We start from the raw sequence: 26142 nt of genomic DNA, 5'->3' as shown, positions 1-26142 counted from the left end.
ACGTAGAATAGCGTTCCAAGGGCCTCGATCTTCTGCGCTAATTCTAAAATGTACCACCGTGTTTCCCTTCAAAAGACTGGAGCTGGAGCTTCTTCATCCATTCTGATAACATGACCTAGCCAACGCTACGTGAACATGAAGTTCACACAAAAAAAAAGGGTGGAACAAAACTAAACTCATTCAATGTTAATCATCAACGCACTAGCAGACAGTTACAAACTAAAAATTGCTGTAAAATACGTTACATTTGTATTGACTACTATGCCAAGTTTGTAGGGGCTCACGAAACAAAATCGGAGCTATATCAAGCTATATATCGATTCAGACCATATTGCACACGTATGTTGAAGGTCATGAGAGAAGCCGTTATACAAAATTTCTGCTAAATCGAAAGGGAATTACGACCTCTAGAGCCTCAAGAAGTCAAAATCCCAGATCGGTTTGTATGGCAGCTATATCAGGTTATGCACTGATTTGTGTCATACTTAGCACAGTTGTTGGAAACACCACTAGCAAAAAAACAGCCAAATCGGATAAGAATTGCGCCCTCTAAAAGCTGAAGAAGTCAGACCCAAGGTCGGTTTATATGGCAGCTATATAAGATTATCAACCGATTTGAACCATACTAAGCAGAGTTATTGGAAATGATTTCAAAACACCAAGTGCAAAATTTCAGTCAAATCGTATGAGAATTGCGGCCTGTAAAGGCTGAAAAAGTCAAAACCCAAAATCGGTTTATATGGCAGCTATAGCAAAACATGGACCAATTTGGCCCATTTGCAATCCCAACCGACCTACAATAATAAAAAGTATTTCTGCAAAATTTCAAGCGGCTAGCTTTACTCCTTCGGAAGTTAGCGTGCTTTCAACAGACAGACGGACGGACGGACGGACATGGCTAGATCGACATAAAATGTCACGACGATCAAGAATATATATGCTTTATGGGGTCTCAGACGAATATTTCGAGTAGTTACAAACAGAATGACGAAATTAGAATACCCCCCATCTTATGGTGGAGGGTATACAAATATAGGCCTACATTTGACAATTTAATTGTGGTGTTGACTTATAAAAAGGTGTTAATAGCTTTAATTATTTTTGATATTGACATTGGTGATTGGTAAAGAAGGCATACGCAGAACATATTTATAATTATACGAATTAAATTGTAATTCACACATTTGTAATGGAGGCCACCGTAGCGCAGAGATTAGCATGTCCGCCTATGACGCCATGCCATGTAAAATATGCCAATATGCCATGTAAAACCTCTCTCCAAAGAGGTGTCGCACTGCGGCACCCCGTTCGGACTTGGCTATAAAAAGGAGGCCCCTTGTCATTGAGCTTTAACTTGAATCGGATTGCACTCATTGAGAGGTGAAAAGTTTGCCCTTGCTCCTTAGTGGAATGTTCATGGGCAAAAATTTGCATTTACACAAATGTAATGCGAAAAGAAGTTCGAATCGAATATCTAGAAAATTAGAAGTGTGGTTTTTATCTCTCCACAAAATGTAATTTGTTATTATTATAATTTTAAAATTAAACAAATTAATTGTGAAATATTTTGAGCTGAAATAGTATAATGTAGAAAAAAGTCGTATGTGAACAAATAGAAAGGATAAATTCCAAACGCAACAAATTGGAGGACATTGTAAACCTGTGCACAGAAAAATGTAGACCTTAATTTGACCGCTTAAATATGGTATTGACTTTCAAAAAAACTTTTAAACAAGTTGTTAATTGCCTCCATAATTTGTGAAAAAGTAATTCGATTTTTCTTACGTATCACGGCAAGTGATTGTTAAACAAGGCATACGTTGAACATATTTTTAATTGTATAAATTAAATTGTATTTAATAGTATAAATTATGCATTGATCTAGATTATATTGCGATCCCTTTCTCACATTTTTTCTTTTGCATCACGGCAAGTAATTGGTTAACAAGGCATACGTTGAACATATATTTATTTGTACGAATTAAATTGTTATTTGTTTGTAGAAAATGTGCATTGATCAAGATTAAATTGCGTTACCTTTCACACATATGTAATGCGAGAAAATGTGAGAGCGAGCCACATATATACATCACTTATATCATATACAGACACAAATTAGCTTGGCTAGTAAAAAAAAACTATAAAGAAGAAGTGTAGTTTTTTATATTGCTCCGTTAAATATAATTCATTTAATTATACTTTCAAAGTAAAAAAAAAATGATTGTGATAAACGTTTCACCGAAATAGTGAAAAGCGGAAAAATTAGGATGTGAACAAATATATGTATATATTTTTATATATTTATATTTTTAAGCAATGTGTTTCATGTTTTATACGAAATTTAAACCAATAAAATAAAAAGTTTTTTTATTTATGTGAAAAATATCAATTATTTAATTTTATTAAAATAGCAAAAAAAATGCTTAAAAGAAAGGACAACTTTCAAATAATTGGTTTATAAAGTTAATAACCACTGTAATTTAATTATCATAAATCCAAATTGCAAAATTGTTAACCTATAGATCAAATTCCTTCATAGGACTGATATCAGCAATTTTTTTAATTGAATGTACAAATTTCTTAATTGAACATTGTTTTTCATTTTTTCTTTGTATCTCCGACTTTTGAGTCGTACTCAGAAATCGAATGTAATTCCAGTATTAACGCGATTGCATATCGTTCAAATCTCGTATTAAATACACATAATGCTGCGCATCTATAAACGAATTTGTATTATTGATTAACAATTTTGTAATTTGGATTTATGACAAGCCCAAAAATCCAATTAAAGTAGTTATTAACTCAATAAAACAATTTATTTGAAAGTTGTCTCTTCTCTCAAATTTTATTTTATTGGATGGAAAAAAATGCCAAAGATCTGCCAAGGGACAAAATATAGTCGTATTTCTTCGCAATGCAGTAAAGCAAATCTCCATCTCCATTAAGAGACATGCAATAGCATCCTCCACTATGGGTGCGGAATATAAGGGCAAGACACTGCAGACATCATGTCGAGCGAAATCCCAGCTCTCCATACAGAACACGGCGCCTGCAGCGCTTGTAATAGCCGGAATGGTTCCGATAGGCCTACAGGCCACCGAGGGCGCCAGACTCTACACGAAGTGCAACACCCAGAGAGGACAAGGTAAGATTCAAAGGGATCATACACGGGCCGATGGAAAGATGTGAAGATAGAAAGCACGGCGATGTCATCTATTACGTCACAAAAATGCTTGCAGGCCATGGTTACTTCCGCCAATACCTGCATAGAAAGGGCAAATGCTCCTCTTGCATGTTCATTTATGAGGAGCTAGAAGTTGCAGACGATGTGGAACACACATTCTTCCACAGCGAGCGCAGAGTTGAAAGATGCAGTGAATTGGAAACAACCATTGGCGACGTTTCGCATGGGACAATAGTTCAAAGGATGCTGGAAGACAAGAAGAACTGGGTGGCGGAGGAAGATAGATAGACCTGAACGAAGCAGCATGGAGTATGAATGCGGAAGTCTGGACGCAGATACAACAAAATGACATGGAAAATCATCAGATATGGAGTCCACCTCGAAGTAATGCGAAAGCGGTTCCAAGGTGGAATTATTCCGCAAGGGTGACACAGAGTGGGTTTTTAGCCGGTACCGTAGATAAAGCATTTTCACATATTGACCCACAAAAAAATTACACCATCAATATGTTGTTGTTGCCACATTTTCATGTGGAGGGGGCGATCCTCATCAAGCTCCTGTGGGTGAGCCGCCTTGTCATATTGAGCATCATAGGTACTCTGTATTTGTGCAAGAGCCAGTGCCGCCCGGCCTCTCAGACTCTCCGCTCGATACCGCTGATTGTCCGCGACTGCCGTTGGAGCTAAAGTATTGAGTATTCCACTATCCGAATCCTGTGGACGCACCTTTAGCTCTTAGCTAATCTTTTCGTGACAGCAATGAACACCACATAGATCGGACTTCAATGTTCCAGCCTGTGTGGTGCTCGCAGCTATCCCGTGCCCGGACCGTCAACATTATTGGAGGTAGTTGTTCGTAGAAGTTAGCGAAGCATTGTTTACCAAAAATTATAATTAAAATATGACAGAATAAACCTATAAGTTGTTGTAGTAGTGGTTATAATTGGTCCATTGGTTGATTTCGAGCTCATTTAAGCCCATACTTGCTATCCTTTTAAGGTCATTGCTATTCGGGACAATGAAGCAAAGAACAGGGTCATTATTTGCGAATTTTGCTGCCTCGTCGGCTTATGTAATTGATAAGGATGTCTCTAACTTTAGAAATAATAATTCTATTATTTTTTTTTTATATTTTGAATGGCAGTTATTGTTGATTTAGAGTCAAAATATAGTAGAAATTTTCCACGCATATTTTTGTAACAGTTTAGGGTCCAAAATATTTCTGCTGCTTCTATGATTAATATTGATGCGTTCTCGACGAGGCTGGCTATGAAGGCTGTACAAGTTGCTGATTTATTACCCCAAAGATGTAGAGGTTGGCGTTTTGGAACCATCGGTATACGAATACAATATTTCCAGTTTATATTGCTCATGGTTTTAGATATTTCATAGGTTTGGCAAGTTTTTTGGTAAGGCCCTTACATTGTCAATGAATCCCGATTGTTTTCGGTTCCATGTTGGTTCTGAAGGAAAGTAAGATCTTAGTGGCTTGGGTTTAATGTCTAGATCACTCGTAATTTTCATAACTAGATATATAGTTGAAGGAATACGCAATGTGGAAAATGATTGAATGGTATAAATTCGCTTGATAAGGTGTTCCTCTACAGGAAAAATAATTTTAAAGTTAAGTTTAGGGATGAAACTTTAACACTAGTATCCACAAAACTTAATGTAGTTTTGAAATAGATTTATGCGACAGATTTCAAAAATAGAACTGTCAAATAAACATAATTTAAAGCTTCATTAAGTTTTGTGAATACGGCCTTAAACCTATGCTCCAAAGTAGTAAATCTTGATTCGGCTAGAAGGTTCTTTATAGGAGTGGATTTTAAAGATCCAAGGGAAACTTAATAAGATTTAGACGGGTCTGCAGCGGGATTTGTAATTGTTTAATGTGATTTGACCAAGTAACGTACTCATTGAAAACCATACCAAGAATCCTTAGAGTTTCCATTAATCATAATATCTGGGAGCATAGATATTTTCTACACATCGTCGGCCTGATGCTACACAGATAACAATAATTTTGAAAAACAACAACTTTGGTCGCAAGAACAGTTACGAAAGTTGTTAATTTTCCTGAAACAATTTATTTTGAATCTCAAAGACCCAAAGTACAAATTTGTTGTTGAAAGTCACTCTTTGCAAGCCAACATATAACAACAACAACAATATATCCATAATCAAGGCAAAAAACCATCTAACCAGACAACGCATGTGCTTTGCTTCGGGTGGTGGTGTTTTTGTTTTCTTTGTTCGCACTTGCGCTGCTTTGTATTGTTCGTTTTACTGCTGCTCTCGGGTTTTCCTCGGTCACTATCTATTATTACCCTTAAAAACAAATTTTAATAATTTTGGTATTGAGAACTCATGATCTCATGTTCGTAAGTCTTGCACGCATCCTCTAAAGGTAAAAACTACTCTAACAATTTTTTCTGAGTACGAAATTCTTATTTTTTTATGCCGAATTTTCTAAAATAAGTTTAATAAAAAAAAATTAAATTTTTTTTGGCTTACCGGGGGACCGAACCTGTCTATTTTTACAACTACCTCAACTAAAGAATTTGTTGAAAGTCAACAAAATTGCAATACATTTGCCTGCCAAGTCTCTTGCAGAGACTTACTTACATACGTACTTCAACAAAGAATGTCTTCGATTAGATGCTAAAATTCGTTGAGAATTTAAAGTTTCACATATAAATTTTGTAGCTGTTTTTTTCTACGAGTTATTTTTTTCTGTGTATCTTGTTCCATACGCCATTTTGTGCAACTGAGAAAAAAGTTGGACCCTCAATTACTCCAATTTGGCCGAAAAGGATGGCTGTTTTTTTACGTTATCATATTCATGTATTTCTAAAGAATACTCTCTTAAATTTTCAAGCTTTTCAATTTAGGAATAAATGCTTTATAGCCCATTTCCCGATGTTAAATGTTGTTTTGTTCCAAATATCCAAATTTGTGTACCATTTTTACATTTTTTCAAAATCGAAAATTGCAAACATTTTTCTGTTATTGTGAAGTTGGTAAAGATATCTCAATTTTTTTTTTGAAAACTGTGAACGCTAATATATGCAGGAATTGGCCCATCGGCGATGACATGTGGTTAAAGTCAGTGCTGAATTTTGTACGGCTTGCCAACACACCATTTTCTGACCGATCCTAATCTTTCAAAGTCTTCAAAATGTGCTTGTCTTTGCGAATATCTCAGTTTTATAGCGATAGTTTTGACGAACCAGCTTCAGTATTTTGATGAAATTTTTTCTGTTGCGCTTATTTTAACTTGAACTAGTTTTTTATGATTTCAACAGGTTATTGTTTGTATGGGTCAGTTGGTTTTAAATTTATAAATAAATTTATAAATAGCCCATTTCCCGATGTTAAATGTTGTTTTGTTCCAAATATTCAAATTTGTTTACCATTTTTTCAAAATCGAAAATTGCAAAAATTTTTCTGTTACTGTGAAGTTGGTAAAGATATCTCAACTTTTTTTGATAATTGTGAACGCTAATATATGCAGGAATTGGCCCATCGGCGATGACATGTGGTTAAAGTCAGTGCTGAATTTTGTACGGCTTGCCAACACACCATTTTCTGACCGATCCTAATCTTTCAAAGTCTTCAAAATGTGCTTGTTTTTGCGAATATCTCAGTTTTATAGCGATAGTTTTGACGAACCAGCTTCAGTATTTTGATGAAATTTTTTCTGTTGCGCTTATTTTAACTTGAACTAGTTTTTTTATGATTTCAACAGGTTATTGTTTGTGTGGGTCAGTTGGTTTTAAACGACATTTATTTCCATAAAATTTTACGCAAATAAATTAAAAAATTAAGGAACAATAAATGTTAAATATTTCAAAAAAAAAATTGACCAATTTTTACGACGAGCCATCAACGTTCTGCTTAAATAATGTCTCTTATTTCTCCTCCCATGACGAAACAATTAAATGTTGTCTCATTTGTTTAACAACCACAAATCATATGGTGCAATCCGCCATCTCGTCATCAAGATGTAATTTCAAAATTAGAATTGTTCTCAACACAACCAAATAAACTTGCCCTAGTTTGCGTACGTGTGCCAGTTAAATGGGAGAAAGAGAAACTCAAACAAAGATAACGTGCAAAAAATGGGGCAGTTTGCTGAGAATGTAAACACAGAACGGACATTTAAATACCGTCAAACTAGCCGGCTGTTTTCAGCTGTTCGTGTGAGACAACCTTCGTTAATCTTACTTGTTCTTTATGAAAATCGATCGAAAATCCGATTTTGAAGAAAAAGATGTTCGGTAAAAATTGCATCCAACTATTGCCGTATATGGATATAATTTGCATCATATCTTTATAAGTCCTAAAGTTTTCATAATTTATTGGAGATAAAATAAGAAAAGGTGGTAGAACTAGCAGTTGTAAACTTTTTAAATTTTTTTTTTTTGTTTTTGAAGAAAATCAATATTTCAAAATGTAAATTTAAAAAATTTTAAAAAATATTTCACTGTGTCCCACTCTACGGTCAAAGCCTACAGAACTAATAAATTTCTACTAGAATCAATGCTGCTTGCTATTGACAGATAGATTTCGATCCTAACTCTCTATGAGCTCTGTATCAATTGCCTTAAATACTGTATTCCAAATTGTGAAAAAAAATAAATGAAATTGGTATTAGCGTAAATTGAACGCTCAAAACTAGTTAAAAAAATGTATCCCGTGATAAAAGGTCATGTTTTAGGGGAAATTGGCTTGTCGAAATTCGGCAATTTTTAACATTCAAATATACCAAAAAAAAATTTTTTGCAAAATTCTTAGGAGTGAGATTTCTGCTATTTTATCTGAGTGTTGTTAAATCCACCTTTCTTCGCTAAATGGTTATGAATTATTAAAAGCATTGTGGCTTAGGAAATAAAAAAAAAAGACTAATTTTTTCAAAAATGTTTAAAATTTTTTTAAAAAGTTTTTTTTTAAATAAATTTGTCTTTAAAGGAATTAAAAAAATAACTACGTCAATATAAATTCTATAAATTATGAATATATGAAATTTCATCCAATTTGGACAAGGGAGTCTAGGGTCAAGCGTAATGGGTTAAAATTTATTGCAAATTGTCTATAGAAAATTTAGAAACATGTTTTCGTTCGAAAAGATGTTATTGAAATTGTTCGAAATCTTTCTTTTAGAAAAAAAATTATTTCGAGGATGCCCGGGCCTCAGCAAGATTTTTCCTTTAGACATATTTCATTAAAATTTTGCATTTAGAAAAAAATGTCTTTCAGACGCAATAATTTTTATTGAAATTTTTTGGCTTTATAAAATAATTTCGAAAGTTTGGCTTTTTGAAAATTTATCGCTGAAATATAATCTTTAGAAAAAAGCATTAAAATGTAATTTTTAGAAAAATGTTGTTGTTTTCCCTAATTTAAATAAAATTTTGAGGCACGAGCTGAAGAGAATATGCTAAATTAATACAATTTTTTCTTAAGGAAAAACTGTGATGAAGTTTTGTAATAAAAAATATTACGCAAAAATTTTGTCTTTAGAAAAAATTTCGTTAAACTATATTTTGAAAAAAAATTTCATTAAAATTTTGAACTTAAAAAGAATAATTTTGAGGTGGTCCAGGTCTGATCAAAATTTTCTCTCTTTTGTCATTTTAAAAAGTTTTTTGTGTTTAGAATAAATTTAATATATTTTTTTTTTTCTATAGACAAAATCATTTCAACAACATTTCAGTGTAACTTTCTCCAACGACAAAACTTCAGACAGAGACCGACCCCCTCACAATTATTTTTTTTAAAAACAAAATTTCATTACAATTTTTCTAAGTACAACATGTTATTTAAATTCTTCTAAAGAAACAATTTTAATTAAATTTCTCTAAAGACAATAATGTCAAAAATTTTTTTCTAAAGGTAGCATTTCTTTCAAAGACTAAATTTAAATAATTTTTTTTCCAAAGACTTAATTTCAGCGAAAAAACTTTTGCCCATTTTTGGGCCTAGCTCGAAATTATTTTTTAATGTCAAAATTTCAATGAATTTTGTGTCTGCTAAATGCATTTTGCGACACTGCATTTTGTCTAAACTTTTTAGTCTTTTTATTTTGATTTTCTATTATAAATTAAAACAAAAACCAAACCCATTGTTCTACTCTGAACACAATTTCAATAACAAAAGGAATTTTTTTTCTATGTAAAAATAAAACCTCAAAGACATTTTTTTAAAGGCAAAGTTTTAATGAAATTTTTGCTAAAGACTTGTCAATACAAAATTTCAATAAAATTTTCTAAAGACAACATTTTAATACTTTTTTCAAAATGTCAAAACTTTTTTTTCTAAAGACAAAATTTTAATGAAATATTGTCTAAAGACTAAATAGTGCTCAGGCCTGGGCCCCCTCTTAATTATTTTTTCTAAAAGAAAGATTTCAATATCATTTTTCCTATCGACAACATTTTCCAAAAATTGTTTCTAAAAACAAATTTTAATGAAAATTTCCGAGAAAGACCGAATTGCAACGTAATTTTTTCAAAAGATGAAATTTTTGGGACATTTTAAACAGAAAATTATTAAAATTTTCTTAAAGTCAAAATCTTCATGGAATGTTTCAACAAAAATTGTTCCGAAAGGCAAACATTTAACAATAACTTCTCTAAGATATAATTCTATATGAACTTTGTCTTAATTCTATATTTTCCAAAAAATTCCAAAAAATTATTAGTAATATTTAATTATAAATTATTTGAAGTACATCATCAATGAAATAAAAAATGGGGACTAGGAAACAGAAATTTAAAACGCCCGAAAGAATCACACTAATTAATTAACATTTTAAAATAATTATATCAAATGAAACAGTTTTAAATGGTTTTCATAAGGTTATTGTAGCCGTAGATAGTTACTAAGTGAATGCTAACAAATGGACCAAATAGGAAGATTGTGATTAGAGCTCAATCGCCACAAGGAGTTGTTTAGCCCTTTTTGGCTCTTGGATATCTGTCAGATTTTCAGGTCATTTGAAAAGGACAGTAAAAGTTTTTTGGCTACGAGGATGACGTTGTCATCATGGTGTGTGGCCGTTCAGAGTGCATATAGTATGCTGCCAAAATATTAGGTAACTTGATATATTCAGGCGACCTCTGCTAGTTGTGATGGAGCTGCCGCTCTCAATACAAAATGTCGTGAAAAGCCATTGCAATGTTAGGACTTTGACCTCGCGCAGGTCACATGGCGGACTAAGGCTTAATTTGTGGGGATGAAGAGGTGTCAATGACGGTTGAGCACCTATTATGAGACAGGATTATGGCTGCACAAAATTTATTTTCCTGTTTAAATTATCTTGATGCAAAAGTCCTTCCGCCATGCTTGACTACGTTAACTTTAAATTGGGAGCTTCTCCTGACCTCCTGGCCGTTTGTAATTCATGTTAGCTCGTAATCTTCTTCATTTTAAAATCTGGCATTGTACTTCTGGCCTTTTTGAATTTTTCATTTTTACACCCACCACCGTAGGATAGGGGGTATATTCATTTAGTCATTCCGTTTGCAACACATCGAAATATCAATTTCCGACCCTACAAAGTATATATATTTCGGATCGTCGTAAAATTCTAAAACGATTTAACGATGGTCGTGTGCCTGTCCGTCTATCTGTCTGTTGTAATCACTCTAGAGCCTTCAAAAATTGAGATATTGAGCTGAAATTTGGCACAGATACGTCTTTTTGATGTACGCTGGTTAAGTTCTTGAACGGGCTAAATCGGACCATATCTGGATATAGCTGTTATATAGACCGACTTTCCGATGAAGGGTCTAATGACCATAAAACCTTTATTTTCCATCCGATTTTGCTGAAATTTGAAACAGTGAATAATTTAAGGCTTTCCGACAACTGACTCTGATATAGCTACCATTTAGACCGATCTCCAGATAAAGGGTCTGAAGACCATAAAAGCTTTATTTATTAGCCGATTTCGATGAAGTTTGCAACAGTGGGTTATTTCAAGCCTCCCGACATCTGACTTAAATATGGATTAGATCGGTCCATATTTGGATATAGCTGCCATATAGACCGATCTTCCGATAAAGGCTCTAAAGGCCATAATAGCTTTAGTTTTTACCCGATTTCACTGAAATTTAAAACAGTGGGTTATTTTAAGCCTCCCGAAATCTGACCTAAGTATGGTACAAATCGGACTATATTTAGATATAAAGGGTCAGATAAAGGGTCTGAAGACCATAAAAGCTTTATTTATTACCCGATTTCACTGAAATTTGGAATAGTGGGCGGTTTTAAGCCTCCGGACCGACCAATCCGACCCACCGGATCCGACCCAAATATGGTACAGATCGGACTATATTTAGATACAGCTGTCATAAAGACCGATGTGCCGATAATGGGTTTAAAGCCAATAAAGCTTTATTTTTTAACCGATTTCGCTTAAATTTGAAACAGTGAGTTATTTTTAGGTTTATTTATTACCCGATTTCGCTGAAATTTGAAACAGTGAGTAGGTTATGACCTCCCAACATCCGATCTAAATATGGTTCAGATCGGACTATATTTAGATAAAGCTGCATATAGACCGATCTGCCGATAAGGGAACTGAAGCCCATAAAAGCTTTATTTACTACCCGATTTCGATGAAATTTGAAACAGTGAGTTTTTCTGAGCCTCACGATATCCGACCTTAATATGGTTCAGATTGGTTTATAATTGGATATATCTGCCAAATTGCAAAATTGAATGGTGACATATATATTGGACCACTTAATGTCCGTGCCGAATTTGGGTGCTTAAGTTATCCAATTTTCACCGGATTGTGACGAAATGGTGTTTACATATATACCCGAGGTGGTGGGTATCCAAAGTTCGGCCCGGCAGAACTAAATGCCTTTTTACTTTTTTTTCTAATGATTTTTTCAAAAATGCTTTACAATGGAAAATTGAAAGCCACAGGAGATACATTACACCAACCATGATTTGACGCGTTTCGACCTCTTGGTAAGAAGATGGGTAAGGTAACGAAAAGTCTTGCAGTGTAAAAAGAGATTAACGCCTTCTCCTTGAGGATGGGAAAATTCGCATCGTTTGGGTGCCGGGCCATAACGGAGTAAGGGCGAATGAAAGGCAGATGATTTGGCGGTGAAGGCTAGAGGACAGCCGTCAATAAATTTGGTTAACCAGAAGCCTTTCGGGTCGACGCAGTCCGAATTAAGAGCGTGGGCGACGAATGCGCATACAACACTGTGGAACAGCGAAACAGTCAGTAGGACGGCGAAAATCCTAAGGGGTCATCAAGATCGTGAGAAAACAAGGCTATTACTGAAAGGCAATAAGAAGGAGGTCAGTATAGCTATTGGTATCATGAAGGGGCATAAAGCTCGGCACGGGACTACGAGTTTACTTATGTAAAATCGGTGCGGCAAGTGAAAGAATGTGTAAGGCATGCGAGGAAGATGATGAGACGTTGGAGCATTTCCTTTGTCATTGCCCGGCTTTCGCGTCTAACAGATACCGGCATTAAGGTGAGGACACTATAACAGACATGAACCAACTTGGGGGAGTGACATGGAAAACAATTAAGGATTTTGTAAGTAGCACTGAATTCCTAACTTAGATGTATGTCCATACACCTAACTTAGGTGTATGTCCATAGTGGCATGGTGCGGATTAATATCTGCACCCTCTTTTTAACCTAACCTAATGATAGTCATCATCAGAAAACTTTGTGAGGGCTTCAAAGTTTGTACATTGGTAGGTTGTATTTATGTCGAAGAAATTGCAACGTTGATTTTTTGCCCACACACCTAAAATTTTTCCCAAGGTATTTACATGGGTTTGTGCATCGTTTAGAAGTTATTTTGATAGCTCAGAACCTTTATCCATATCATAACATTTTCGATCATTAAGCTTGTAGGTGCATACTTAAAAATTTGTTTACTTATAAAACTTACTTCACTTTTTCTTTGAATTTTAAGATGTCAAAAACAAAATATTTTTCTTTTTAAAATTGTTAATGTTTTCAGTTTTTTAATTTCATTCGAGAACAATAAACTCCGTATTTTTTATAAATGTGCCTTTGTTTTAATTGTGAAAAAAACAAAAAAACCTCGAACATAATTTGTGACCTCGCATTTAAAATCGCTGAATACATATTCAAATTATCTAACTAGTGTAACAATGCCTAACGCCACTGAAAATTTGGTTAATCAGGAGATGGTCGGAATGAAAGTTCTCAAGCTCTTAATAATGCTGCTTCTAGTGACCATAAGCTGCCTCCATTCTGAAAAAAAAATCCAAAACTCTGGTTTATGCAGGCTGAAGCTATTTTTGGAATTTCTGGAATCACTTGCGATGAGACCAAATTCCAATACGTTATAGCAAACATCAATTCAAACTTTCTACCTCACATTTGTGATATTTTGGAATCCCTCCTGTCCGCGTCCGATTTATCTCTTATTTCTCGAAGCTTCAAAACTACAGAAAATTACGCATTTAGATTTTGGATTACGCAGAAAATTTTTTTGGACACTTATTATAGCAGATGCTACAAAACCAATTATTGGATTTGATTTTTTAAAACATGTCCATCTTCTGCCTGATTTAAAACGTAAAGCATTGATTGATGGCAAAATCGATTTTCAAGTTTCAGCGAAAATACCTAAATCTCCGTCACGAGGCATAACAACGTTGGTGAAAGATGACTCTGTAAACAACAAATTGTTAATGAAGTATACAGAAGTCAATCAAGCATCCACTCTTCCTGCAATATATCTCCATATTAAAACAATTGGACCACCCGTTGTTGCAAAACCAATGACGCTTAGGCCCAAATCGTTTTCAAATTGCCAAAAAAGATTTTCAGTACATGCTTGAACTTGGGATTATTAGACCGCCATATGTTTCCCAAGAAAAATGGAGAATGGAGATGTGGTGGAGATTAGCGATTTTTAAATAAAATCACGGTGCCAGATCGTTAATCTATACCTTTTATCACTGCTACCAACAATAACTTAGCCGGTAGTACCCGCATTCTATCAAATTCCTGTATTTTCCGACGTCGTACCAAAAACTGCTGCTGTTCCTCCTTTTGGTTTATATGAATTTGTCAAAATGCCGTTTGGATTGCGAAATGCCGCCCATAGCTTCCAACGTTACATGGATGAAGTACTAAGTAGGTTACCTTTTACATTCGTCTACATTGATGATTATTATTATATTTTCAAAATCACCTGCTGAACATATGGAGAATCTGAAGATCGTTTTTGGGAGGTTTCAGATATGGTGTTGTCATCAAACAGGGTAAATGTTATTTAGATAATAATGAACTCGATTTTGTTGGTTTCGGAATATCATCAACTAGAATGCAACCCATTCGAAGCAAAATTGATGAAATTGAAAGTATTCCTAAGCCTTCGACTATTAAGGACTTACGACGCTTTCTCAGAATGGTAAACTTTTATAGGCGTTTTTTACCTAACGCAGCAAGATATCTAGCTTCACAAAACCAACATCTGAAGAACGTAGTCAAAAATTAGAAACGACCTGTAATTTGGACTGAAGCTGAGAAATCATTTTCGCAACGTAAATCAAGCTTATAAATGTGTTGTTATTTCATCCGGTTAGTGATGCTGAATTATCTATTAAAGTAGATGCATCAGACCTTGCTTTAAGAGCTGTTTTAGCGAATCAATGATGCATTTCAACCACTATCTTTCTTTACCAAGAAACTATGCAAATCTCCGCGACGCTATAGTACTTACGATCGAGAGCTATTAGGGGTTTATGAAGCTATTAAATATTTTCGGGAATATTTAGAAGGGTGTTCGTTTTCTATCTATACTGATCACAAGCCATTAATTTACGCTTTTTCTCAAAAGCAACAAAGCAAGTCTTCCTCAACTACGACAATTACATTATTTGTCAATTTTCAACGGGTTTGATATACATTGAGGGTAATGAAAACATCATGGCAGATAAATTCTCTCGTGTAGAATCATTATCATTATTGAATTTTGAAGAACTTTAAAAGCTTCAACGAAGCGATGAAGAGCTTCAAGATATTTTAATATCCGAAATATTTTTGAAATTGCAACTCATTACAATTCCTGCCTCAAATACGAAGATATTTTGTGATGTGTCTCAAGCCTTTAATCCAAGACCTTATGTTCCTGTTGCATTGCGGAAATCTATATTTTATGGTTTACACAATTTATCTCATCCTGGTTCAAGATATTCCCTAAAGCTTGTTACTGAACTGTATTGTTGGCCTTTTATAAGAAGAGATTGCGTACAGTGGACGAAGTCGTGTCAGGATTGTCAAAGATCAAAAATAACTGGCCATACAAAAAGTCCTATCGGGACACTCCCACTATCTTCGCAATGTTTTGCTAAGGTGCACATAGATATAGTTGGTCCATATCCACTTTCAGATGGACTTCGATATCTTCTAACCTGCATTGATTGATTTTTCGGATGGATGGAAGCAATACCGAGTATTACAGCTGAAAATGTATCCGTAAGTTTCTTAAATGGCTGGGTATCTTGTTTTGGTTCACCAGATATTGTGCACACAAACGGAAGATGTTAGTTTACATCGAATTCTTTTCGGAATCTATTAAAGCTTTTGGGAACACGATTAAAACATTCGACATCTTATCATCCAGAATCGAATGGATTAATTGAGCGCCTTCGCAGAGCTCTTAAATCCGCATTGTTATGCCACAACAAAACCCAATGGACAAGTTTTGCTTGGATTAAAAGTTTTGGTAAAATATACTATTAGTTGCTCTCCGGCGGTGTATGGCGAAACACTTCATGTTCCTGGACAAATGTTGACCGAAACTAATTCCGATATATATTCAGATGATTTTTTCAAAATATTTTACCCTTCAAATCGGAAGCAAAACAGGTAATATCATAATTGATCGGTTGAAGCCAGCATTTACAGAAATTGATCAATTGATTTAAGCCAACAGATCGCCCCTTGCAAATCGAAAGCTGTGTAATGCTCAGGTAGGGTGTAATGCACACTGCCTGGAACATCGGATATTGTATCAAGGATAACACAGTATCCATAGCCGCCACATGACCAAAGAGAAAGATACCTTAACCTCTCGTCACTGCACGCTGCAATTTGTCCAGCCACAATGTCCAGAGACATTAGATGTAGCATTAAGATGGTGTCGTCCTCAGTGCGGCTGTGATGCACAAGTAAGCCATCCTTTAGATCCGGTAAAGTATTGAACAGTAGATGGACTTTTGAAGCGCCGTCCACCAGACCATAACACCATATATCATTATAGGTCTGACAACTGCAGTATATACCCAATGCATGACATTCGGTCTAAATCCCCAACTATTGCCAATGGCTCTCTTACTGGTGTATAGGGCAAGAGTGGCCTTTCTTGCCCTTTCCAAAATGTTGGATTTTAAGTTTCCTATCCAGCAAAACACCCAGGTATTTTGCGCCTCTGTAAATGGAACGTTCTCTCCTCCCAAGGAGACAGGTGCCACTGTACGCAATTTATGTCTCCTGCTGAAAAGAACTACTTCTGTCTTGCTCGGATTCATACCTAGACCATTTACGGTAGCCCACTTCGCTGTTGCACGTAGAGCTTCCTGAAGTATATCTCTAAGAGTGCTTGGAAACTTCCCTAACCGAATTGCCACGACATTAGCATACGCGACCACTTTTACACCTTTTTCTTCCAGAGACAATATTATATTGCTAATGGTTATATTCCAAAGCAGTGGAGACAGTACACCTCTTTTAGGTGTTTCTCTGCTGACCCATCTTTTAGATCCGCAGATCCCAACTCTGCCGTAATGCATCTTTTAGTAAGTAAGTTTAATAAACTTTCTTACGGTAGAGTTGATGCCTAGAAAGTCCAACTCCTTCATAACTGACGTCGGTTTTAAATTATTGAAAGCACCTTCAATGTCAAGAAATGCTACCATTGTATATTCCTTGACAGCGAACCCTCTATGTGGATTCGCCTTTACAATAAGCGCGACAGGCGATATCCAGAGATTGTTGGCCTAAGATGTTTTGTATCAATCTCTCAAGAGTCTTGACCGACTAATAAAACGAAAATCTGTCGCCTTCGTGTGGTAAGATTTTCCTGATTTCGGAATAAAAATAACCTTCGTGTTCCTCGATCCCACAGGTATATACAACATGCTGATACAGCAGAATATATCTTTCCCTAAGCCAAGGAACCAATCTATCAGGAAATGTGAAATCAACGAGTAGTTCCAGAGTTTCCTCTCTAGGCATTGGGCAAACTTTCTCTGACTTCTGAAGATACCCCACCGTAAAAGGTCTCGAGGACAGAATCTTGCTTAGGCTAGAGGCCTCAAATGTATCCACCACGGAGCTGCAGAATTCTACCCCGGATTTGTTCTAAGCCTTTCTCAGCTAGCCCTTTTATTTTCCTAGTTCAGCCTTATAGATATCCCAATCGTGTTGGTTTTCGCTCTGTTGAAGAGCTTTCTGCAGTCCTTCCTAGACCAACCAGCTCTGGGGTCCATCATGGCGGTCGCTGTTGGCCCCTTGGCTTGGCACTAGGACATGCTGACACAAACGAGTCATTCAGGGCTTGACCATTATGTATATATCCTCCGCAGTTTCCACTTTCTTTTCTGGTCTCGAAGGGATAGACGTGCAGAATTTGTGCCGAAATTTATCTCAATCAGCCTTTCTTCTGTTTAGCCGATGGACCACTTCTGCAGTATTTTCTCCAAGGCTGAAACTAATAAAGGGTGATTTTTTTGAGGTTAGGATTTTCATGCATTAGTATTTGACAGATCACGTGGGATTTCAGACATGGTGTCAAAGAGAAAGATGCTCAGTATGCTTTGACATTTCATCATGAATAGACTTACTAACGAGCAACGCTTGCAAATCATTGAATTTTATTACCAAAATCAGTGTTCGGTTCGAAATGTGTTCAAATTTTGACAAATTTTGTTCAGCGATGAGGCTCATTTCTGGTTGAATGGCTACGTAAATAAGCAAAATTGCCGCATTTGGAGTGAAGAGCAACCAGAAGCCGTTCAAGAACTGCCCATGCATCCCGAAAAATGCACTGTTTGGTGTGGTTTGTACGCTGGTGGAATCATTGGACCGTATTTTTTCAAAGATGCTGTTGGACGCAACGTTACGGTGAATGAACACATTTCGAACCGAACACTGATTTTGGTAATAAAATTCAATGATTTGCAAGCGTTGCTCGTTAGTAAGTCTATTCATGATGAAATGTCAAAGCATACTGAGCATCTTTCTCTTTGACACCATGTCTGAAATCCCACGTGATCTGTCAAATACTAATGCATGAAAATCCTAACCTAAAAAAAATCACCCTTTATAACGATGATTAGAGAAGCTGTGGTTATCCACGCAAGAATATGCGACTGGGAAGTCGGTCTGAAATTTAGAATGTTACCTACATGCCAAATTTCAGAGTAGGGAAAATATGTTGAATGGCTAAATAATCTATTCACAACTTATACATTTTGGTACCATTTATTACTTTCTTTACAGATGGAGCTAGAGGTCTAAAATTTGGCATGTAGGTACAAGAAGGAAAATATGATGGTGACTCAATGATCCATACCAATACCAAAAAGTGCGAAACAGTACGAAATAATTTATTTTCGCCAATAGCGAACGGGGACTGCCAAAAATTAAGCAAGTTCACGAACATTATCGTAGTCTTGACAAAAATACGACATGTGGAAGAAAACGTACAAATTGGGTTGTAATTTATACCTTGAAACTAGAATAAATTTTTATGCGTAAATTTTGGTACTCAAGCATACAAAATGGTACTTTCTGAAAGGAGTGAGCTAAAGCTCTCAAAATCAGGATACAATTACACCTTGACTATAAATTTTGGGTGAGCAGAGGATTATTTAAAATCGTACATTAAGGTACTAAGACGTACAAAATTATAGATTCGTTACGAAATTATATAATGCCCTCAAAATTAGGATGTGGTTACACCTTGACTGTAAGAATTTTTTATTGTTAAAAATCGAACATTTACCATACAAATAGGTAATTTTTTACGAAATGAGCTTAGGCCAACAAAATTGGCATTAATTTATACCTTGACAATATATATTAGGCGACTTAATGATTTTTCCGATGTATTGCTTGGTACTTTCTTTACAAAAGGGGACAGATTTCTGAAATTTTATACGCAGTTATTACAAAACTTCATAATTTTATAAACTAAGCGACTACCTAGGTTTTTGGAAGTCCTACACTAAAAAGAGTGCATCAAAAACAGGGCTAGCGAAGCGGACTACCGGGATGGTAGTATTCCTATATCTCTTTATATAAAAAAGTCGCGCGATTAACTGACTGATTACTGCCCAGCCCAAACGGCTAAAGATAGAATTATGAGGAGCGCGATAAGACCGGGTTTGGTGATATTCGAACGTTGAGTTACAAAAAAGTACCAAATAGTACGAAAATGGGTATTATTTGCCCAGTGCAAACGGAAAGGGCCATACTTAAAGAGCGTCCCAAAAAAAAGGGTTGGTAAAAAAAATTTTAGAAAATCGTACCGGAAGTGGGATACGTTTAGTATCACACTCCCCTCCTATGAGTAGAGCGGATTTTTCTGTAATTCGTAATAGGTAATTTTTTGGAAGAGGAAATTTAGTCACTCAAGGATACCTAGGTAAGGTTAGGTTGAAAAGAGGGTGCAGATATTAATTCACCCATGCCACTATGGACATACACCCAAGCTAGTAATCGGCTTGTACGCTCAAAAAACTATAAAATTCCCTTAAAAAAATTTTTAAGTTAGGAATTCAGTGCTACTTACAAAATCCTGGATTGTTTTCAATACCACTCCCCTAAGTTGGTTCATGTCTGGTATTGTGTCCCCACCAAAGTGCCAATGCCCCAAAGGAGATGCTCTAACGTCTCATCATCTTCCTCGCACGCCCCACACATCCTATCACTTGCCGCACCGATTTTACATACATAAGTGAGCTAGTAGTCCTATGTGTACCGTTATGATACCAATAGCTATACTGACCCCCTTCTTGCTTCCTTTCAGTAGTGGCCTCTTTTTTGTCACGATCTGGATCCCCCATAGGATTTTCGCCGTCCTACCGACCGTTTCGCTGTTCCACAATGTTGCATGCGCATTTGTCGCCTACTTCCTTAACTCGGACTGCGTCGACCAGAAAAGCTTGGGTTTAACCAAGTTTATTGACGCAGTTCTCTGGCCTTCACCGCCAAATCGTCTGCCCTTTCATTCCCCCTTACTCCGTTATGGCCCGGCACTCAAACGATGCGGATTTTGCCATCCTCAGAGAAGGCGTTAATCTCCTTCCTACACTGCAAGACTGTTTGCGACCTTATCGTCCTGGCAATAACAACCAGTCTTGCAGTGTAAGAAGGATACCTACGATAGAGGTATCTACAATATAAGGCGGTTCATGATCTGCATCTGTTTCCAGTGGAGCGGCAGATATAGTTTAGACTGGACTCTAAAGACCCTACAGCTGCGGTGGTGGTATCAGGCCGTAGCATGTTGTCTCCTACTGAAACCTCGACTGGGGCAGTCGCTCCCCAAGCTCCAATAGCCGACAGACGACTGGTCAGCAGGGGCTTTTGACGAAGACACCTAGTTTGAGTCTTAAGAACAAGGTCGAACCTATTCTATCTTTGCATGCCAATAATTTGCTTAGGTCATAGGCCTTCCCCGGCAAACCAACACGCTCTTTAAGAGGTTGGAATAATAGAAGACGCATCGCTCTCAGGTTTATTGAGAGGCTTGGTGTGAATGATCCTTAGACTCTCACTAATAGGGAGAGAGGCTCCCTAAATTGGGTTCGGGTATTCACTGCACAGGCTACCCCAAAGACTATACGTCTAGATTCGGAAACTGCGCATCAGTCAGCCAAAAGGCTGCAGTCACCTGGAGGACATAGCATGCCTAAAAGAACTAGGGCGAACAATAATAAGATGGGTCCAAGAACATTTGCTAATGTCGCTAGGGACAGTTTGTTGATGTCAGTTGTCGACAAGGGAAAAAAACAGGGCTGCATACCTAGGAATAATTAGAGTGGGATAGTCAATGGACTGTCATAAGTATACTCCAAAGTCCTTGCGAAATTTCCTGAGTCTCCTCCATTTTGTGACGATGCAGGCTGGTATCGGGGCCGATAAAGACTAATTGCCTTCGGGGACCAGCGCTCAAGTGCAATGTGTCGCTGTGCGCTAAAAAAGATTGGTGAGATCTTACCAGGTGCAGCACTAGCACTAGTCAAAAAAGAAGATATTCCGGCTCGACCAATGACGGATGCTTGAATACCACGGATTTCCTCAGATCCTGAAACCCTACTTGGAAGGCTAAGGGAATGTAATATTAATCTTTCAAACACCGACTGAAATATTGGCATGTTGGATGAGGCTGATGGTGACCGGAGACATGCACTATTCGTACTAAACTCAGGCTGTCTCGCAGATCTCAACAAGTCTGAAGGAGTTATATCCTGCGGATTCAGCAAGTTGAAACTGAAGGTCAATAGAAGCGGTGAGGTTGGGGAATCAGGAGACGACTCAGCAGTTGTTGCTGAACACTTGCCTGAGGAACTATCGACTACATCGCTAAAGTCTGGCGGATTGCAGGAGACAGAAAATCCCTCTGCCACATTCGAGACTGGAGGGGAAGGCATCGCAACGGGACCCAAGAAGCCATGTCTGGGTGGGTCATCCGGTTGGACTGGGCTTAATGTGTGTCCCAGCGGGAAAGCACGGAACTCAAAAGGTGCTTCCTGGATGCGCCCGGAAGCTCATCATGACAACATCTAACGAATCTTGTGAGGATGAACTCCTGGCAGAATCAGAAGACGAGGTTAACACAATAGTGGTGAAAGTTCTGAATCCTAACTATGGTCCGGTTTCTACAGATAAATCTCCACCATTGTAATGCCAATTCGGTGGCACTAAAGGTTCTTCTGATGGCAGGGGGATTTGACGTGGTTCAGTCGCTAAGTACTGAAGATTCAGTAGTAACCCGCCTTGAAATAAATAAGTCTCACTACTGGCTGGGTTCCCTATATATGGCACACGATTCAAAGATGCCGCATTCATACCTTAAGTTGCTGGTTGAAGACGCTTCTGTAGGGAAGAAGAGCCTCATTGTAGGAAGTGATGCTAATGCACATCACGAAAGGGGTGTGGTGCTTATTGAATATATTATAAGTTCCAATCTGACGATTTGTAATAAAGGGGATAAACCGACCTTTATTACCAGGAACAGGCCGGAGGTACTAGATATTACCTTTGTATCGGAAGACTTAAGCGCAAGGATACGCGACTGGGAAGTGTTGGATGACCACAGCTTCTCTGATCATCGTTTTATTAGTTTCAGCCTTGGAGAAAATACTGCAGAAGCGTTCCCTCGCCTAAACAGAAGAAAGGCGGTTTGGGATAAATTTCGGCACAAATTCTGCACGTACCTTATTCCACAGAGTGAAAGCCGCAAGAGCACCACACAATTGGGACATCTATAAGGCTGAGTTAAGAAAATATAAGGGCGAGCTAAGAAATGCTCAGAATATCCTGGGTAGAAGTCTGCATCTCCTCCACGCCTAGAGGCGTCAGATGTATCCTCCACGGTGGGGTGTACTCAGAAGTCAGAGAATGTATGGACAATGCCTAGTGAGGAAACACTAGAACTAATCATTGATACACATTTCCCGGGAAATTCTCCAACGGACAACGTGGCGCCAGAAGAGGTTGTCACTGGTATGCATTCGTCGGAGGCAATTAGGGAAATTGTATCTGAGCCGAAAATTCTTTGGGCGGTAAAAAGTTTCGACTCCTTTTAGTCGCCATGCCCTGATGATGTTGTTGTTGTTGTTGTAGCAGTTTATTGTGTCCTATCTTTCGTCTGCTTGATTCTGTTGAGTGTCAAGACCCAGGAACTCTGCGACTAAGATGGGGTGCGTCCACAGGGATCTGGGTCTGAGTCGAGTGGGTCAGGCCGGGCAGTTAAACAAGTGACGTGTATCGTGCGGTCCCTGGTTACAATCGGGACATACATCTTGCACGTCGGCATCAATCCTAGCTCTGTGGGAATTGAGGCGGCTGCATCCGCCGGAACGTAATTGAGCCAGAACCACTCTGGTTTGCCGGGGAAGGTCGATTTCTTCGGGTGCAACGGGTGGCGGTCGTTCTCCACTACATTCACCCGGTAGTCAATTACCGCGTCTGCTACCGTGTCTGCATGAATGTGGTTCAGACCCGCTTGATATGCCGCTTGATCTAGAGGTTCTCTCTTGTAGCGCTGAACCTCACGCTCTAGATCGTGTAGATCTACCTTAAGGCTTCTGGGCGGTGGCTAGCTATCCACAAGATGATGATTTGGATGGTTTCTGCGATAACAGCCCAAAAGTTATTGCTTAGACAACATGTAGCTCTGTCTTCGCACTGGTAGGATCTTTGTCTCCTGATGGAGGTGGTCCACATGAGGAGACAGCCCGTCGCAGTTCGGAGGGCGGCATTCTGACAGATCTGAATATTATTCCACTGCGTGTCACAAAGTTGACGAGACCACACTGGCGCTGCATAACTTACCACAGACCGGCCAATTGCTTTGTACGTGGTCAACAAGGTTTCTTTGTCTGCACCTCAAGTGCTGCCAGCGAGTGACTTGAGGACCTTGTTTCTACTTTTGACTTTATTGCAGATTGCTGTGGCATGTGAGGGGAATGTGTAAGAGCTGTCAAATGTGACGCCAAGTATTTTGGGACACTTGATGGTCGGAATCATTTCTCCATCGACCATCACAGTCAGCTCAGTATTCACCTCACGCGTATTTGTAGTGAACAGTGTGGCTGAAGTTTTGGTGGCGGATATCTTCAGATTTCTTGTAGCGAAATATGAGGCAAGCTCGTTGAGGTAGACGTACAACCTATCGCAGATGTTATCAATGGGTGGGGGGCCTGATGCCATGATCGTACAATCGTCCGCATATGATACGATCTCAATGCCGTCTGGAGGGGGTGGAATGGAGGATAGGTAGAGGTTAAACAGTGACGGAGATATCACCCCACCTTGGGGAACTCCCTGTTTCACTCTACGGTGTTTCGACTTCTTATCCCTAAATTCCACAAATGACTGGCGACCACACTGATAATTCGCGACCCATCGTTTCAGGCCTGGCTGGAGGGACGTGTTGGCGATGTCCTCAAATAATTTGGCATGGCTGACCGTGTCAAATGCCTTCGTTAGGTCCAGGCCACAAGCACCGTCCTATCACATAGCCTGGGTTGATTGAAGCCACGGCAAATGTGTGTGGTGATGGCATGCAAAGCTGTTGTTGTGCTGTGCAGTCTCCGAAATCCATGTTGATGCTCGGCGAATGGAAATTCTCCTACGAGGCTTGGGAGGAGTAATGCCTCAAGCGTCTTTGCCACTGGTGAGAGAAGGGAGATCGGTCTGTACGACCCCAAACTCGGGTCTTTTCCAGGCTTCAGTAGCGGGATCACTCTGCCCATTTTCCAGACATCAGGAACTATAAGAGTGTTCAATGACAGGTTGAGGTAAGGTACTCAACTCCAGGTGAATCCAGATTCTTCAGCATCAATGTAGAGATTCCGTCGGGGCCCAACGCCTTGGGAGATTTGGCGCCACTCCTTGCCCAGTCTCTCTCGGGATGCACGATAAATTGACGGTTGAACAACCTGGCGCATCTCTTCGGATCAGTCACGGTTATCTCGCCAAAAGTGACTGAGGTCCTGTCGTCCCGTCTACCGGGGTTCGAGAGTGACTTAACAGTGGCCCACAGTTTGCCTACACCGGTGCCTAAGTTACATTGCTCCAAGTGTTCCAGCCACAAATTCCGCTTATGTTCGTTGACTACCCTGTTTATTTCCAGATTCAGCTCGCTGATTCTGTTGTTAGCGGGGTCCATAACACGAATCTCATCACGCTCGTCTGCGAGTACCACTGCTTGCGCCGGGAAATTGGGCCGCACTTGGGGTATTCGACCGGCTGGTATAAAGCGAGCGGCTTCTGCGTTAATGATGTCTCGGAATTTCCTCTCGGCCACAAGCACATCAGAGGGGGGTGGCAGTTCACTGAAGCGGCGATTGGTATACTCTCTGAAGCCAGTGCAATCGGCCTTCTTATAATTGATAATCGTCCGGCGCTCAGAGGTTATGAAGTCGGGTGGTCGGTCGATGGTGAGAATTATGGGGAGGTGGTCTGATCCCAAAGAGATGACGGCTTGCCAGGATACGTCACTCAGGAGATCAGGGGATGCAATTGAGATGTCTGGCGAGCTGCTGCACCTCCCCGTAATCCTAGTGGGGGCATCCTCATTCACCGTGCAAAACGTGGAGCTATCTATCTGCTCTGCCAAAGCTATGACACGCTGGTCGTTACCTAGGGAGAATGCCATGACGTGTGATGCGCATTAAAATCCCCCAGAACCAGACGATTATGGCCAGAGAGAAACCCACTTATGTCGGGATTGTAAGCCTGGCCATTAATCGGGACACAGCTACCAACCGGCGGTATGTACACGTTGTATATCTCTATCTCGGCAGTACCAGACCTGACTGCTACCCCCATACATTCCATGTAGGGGTCACTAGCGTCAAGCGCAGGCGAGATAGGTCTACACTGCACGGAATGGTGTATAACGAAGGCCAATCCCCACCTCCATTCCTTGAGCGATCCTTAGGTAGCACATTGTAACCGTGACAACTGTGCAAGCTGCAGGTGTTGGTCAGCTTTGTCTCCTGGATCGCTGCGACCAATATGCTCTTCCGACTCGTAAAGTCTACGATCTCATCGATCTTGCCACGCAGTCCGTTGCAGTTTAACTGCAAGGACGATACACTTCCAGGCAGTGGCCTGGCAATAGTAGGGCTAGGATGCTGTCGTTGCATAAATTGCCGTACGGGAGAGGTCGGGGGGGTCACATAGTCCGA

General features: G+C 38.6%; 1 protein-coding gene and 1 long non-coding RNA gene across 9 annotated transcripts in view; one reads left to right on the top strand and one right to left on the bottom strand.

Annotated features, from left to right (window-relative positions):
* Positions 1-26142, bottom strand: part of LOC106085574 (TELO2-interacting protein 1 homolog) — a 62175-nt gene that overhangs the window by 18044 nt on the left and 17989 nt on the right. The window lies entirely within an intron of this gene.
* LOC106085575 (uncharacterized) lies at positions 13179-18987 on the top strand. Of its 8 annotated transcripts, none has more exons than XR_009396991.1 (4): positions 13179-16081; positions 16149-16404; positions 16476-16630; positions 18716-18987. It is a non-coding gene; the product is annotated as an uncharacterized LOC106085575 (long non-coding RNA). The 8 variants fall into 8 exon arrangements; XR_001220988.2 differs by lacking the exon at positions 16476-16630 and having other exon boundaries at positions 13181-13344; positions 13817-16081; positions 16149-16383; XR_001220987.2 differs by lacking the exon at positions 16476-16630 and having other exon boundaries at positions 13181-14344; positions 14420-16081; positions 16149-16383.

Source organism: Stomoxys calcitrans, chromosome 2, assembly GCF_963082655.1.
Source record: "Stomoxys calcitrans chromosome 2, idStoCalc2.1, whole genome shotgun sequence".
Lineage (NCBI taxonomy): Eukaryota > Metazoa > Arthropoda > Insecta > Diptera > Muscidae > Stomoxys > Stomoxys calcitrans.
The sequence above is the reverse complement of the archived record's forward strand: the minus strand, read 5'-3'. Positions and strand labels throughout refer to the sequence as shown.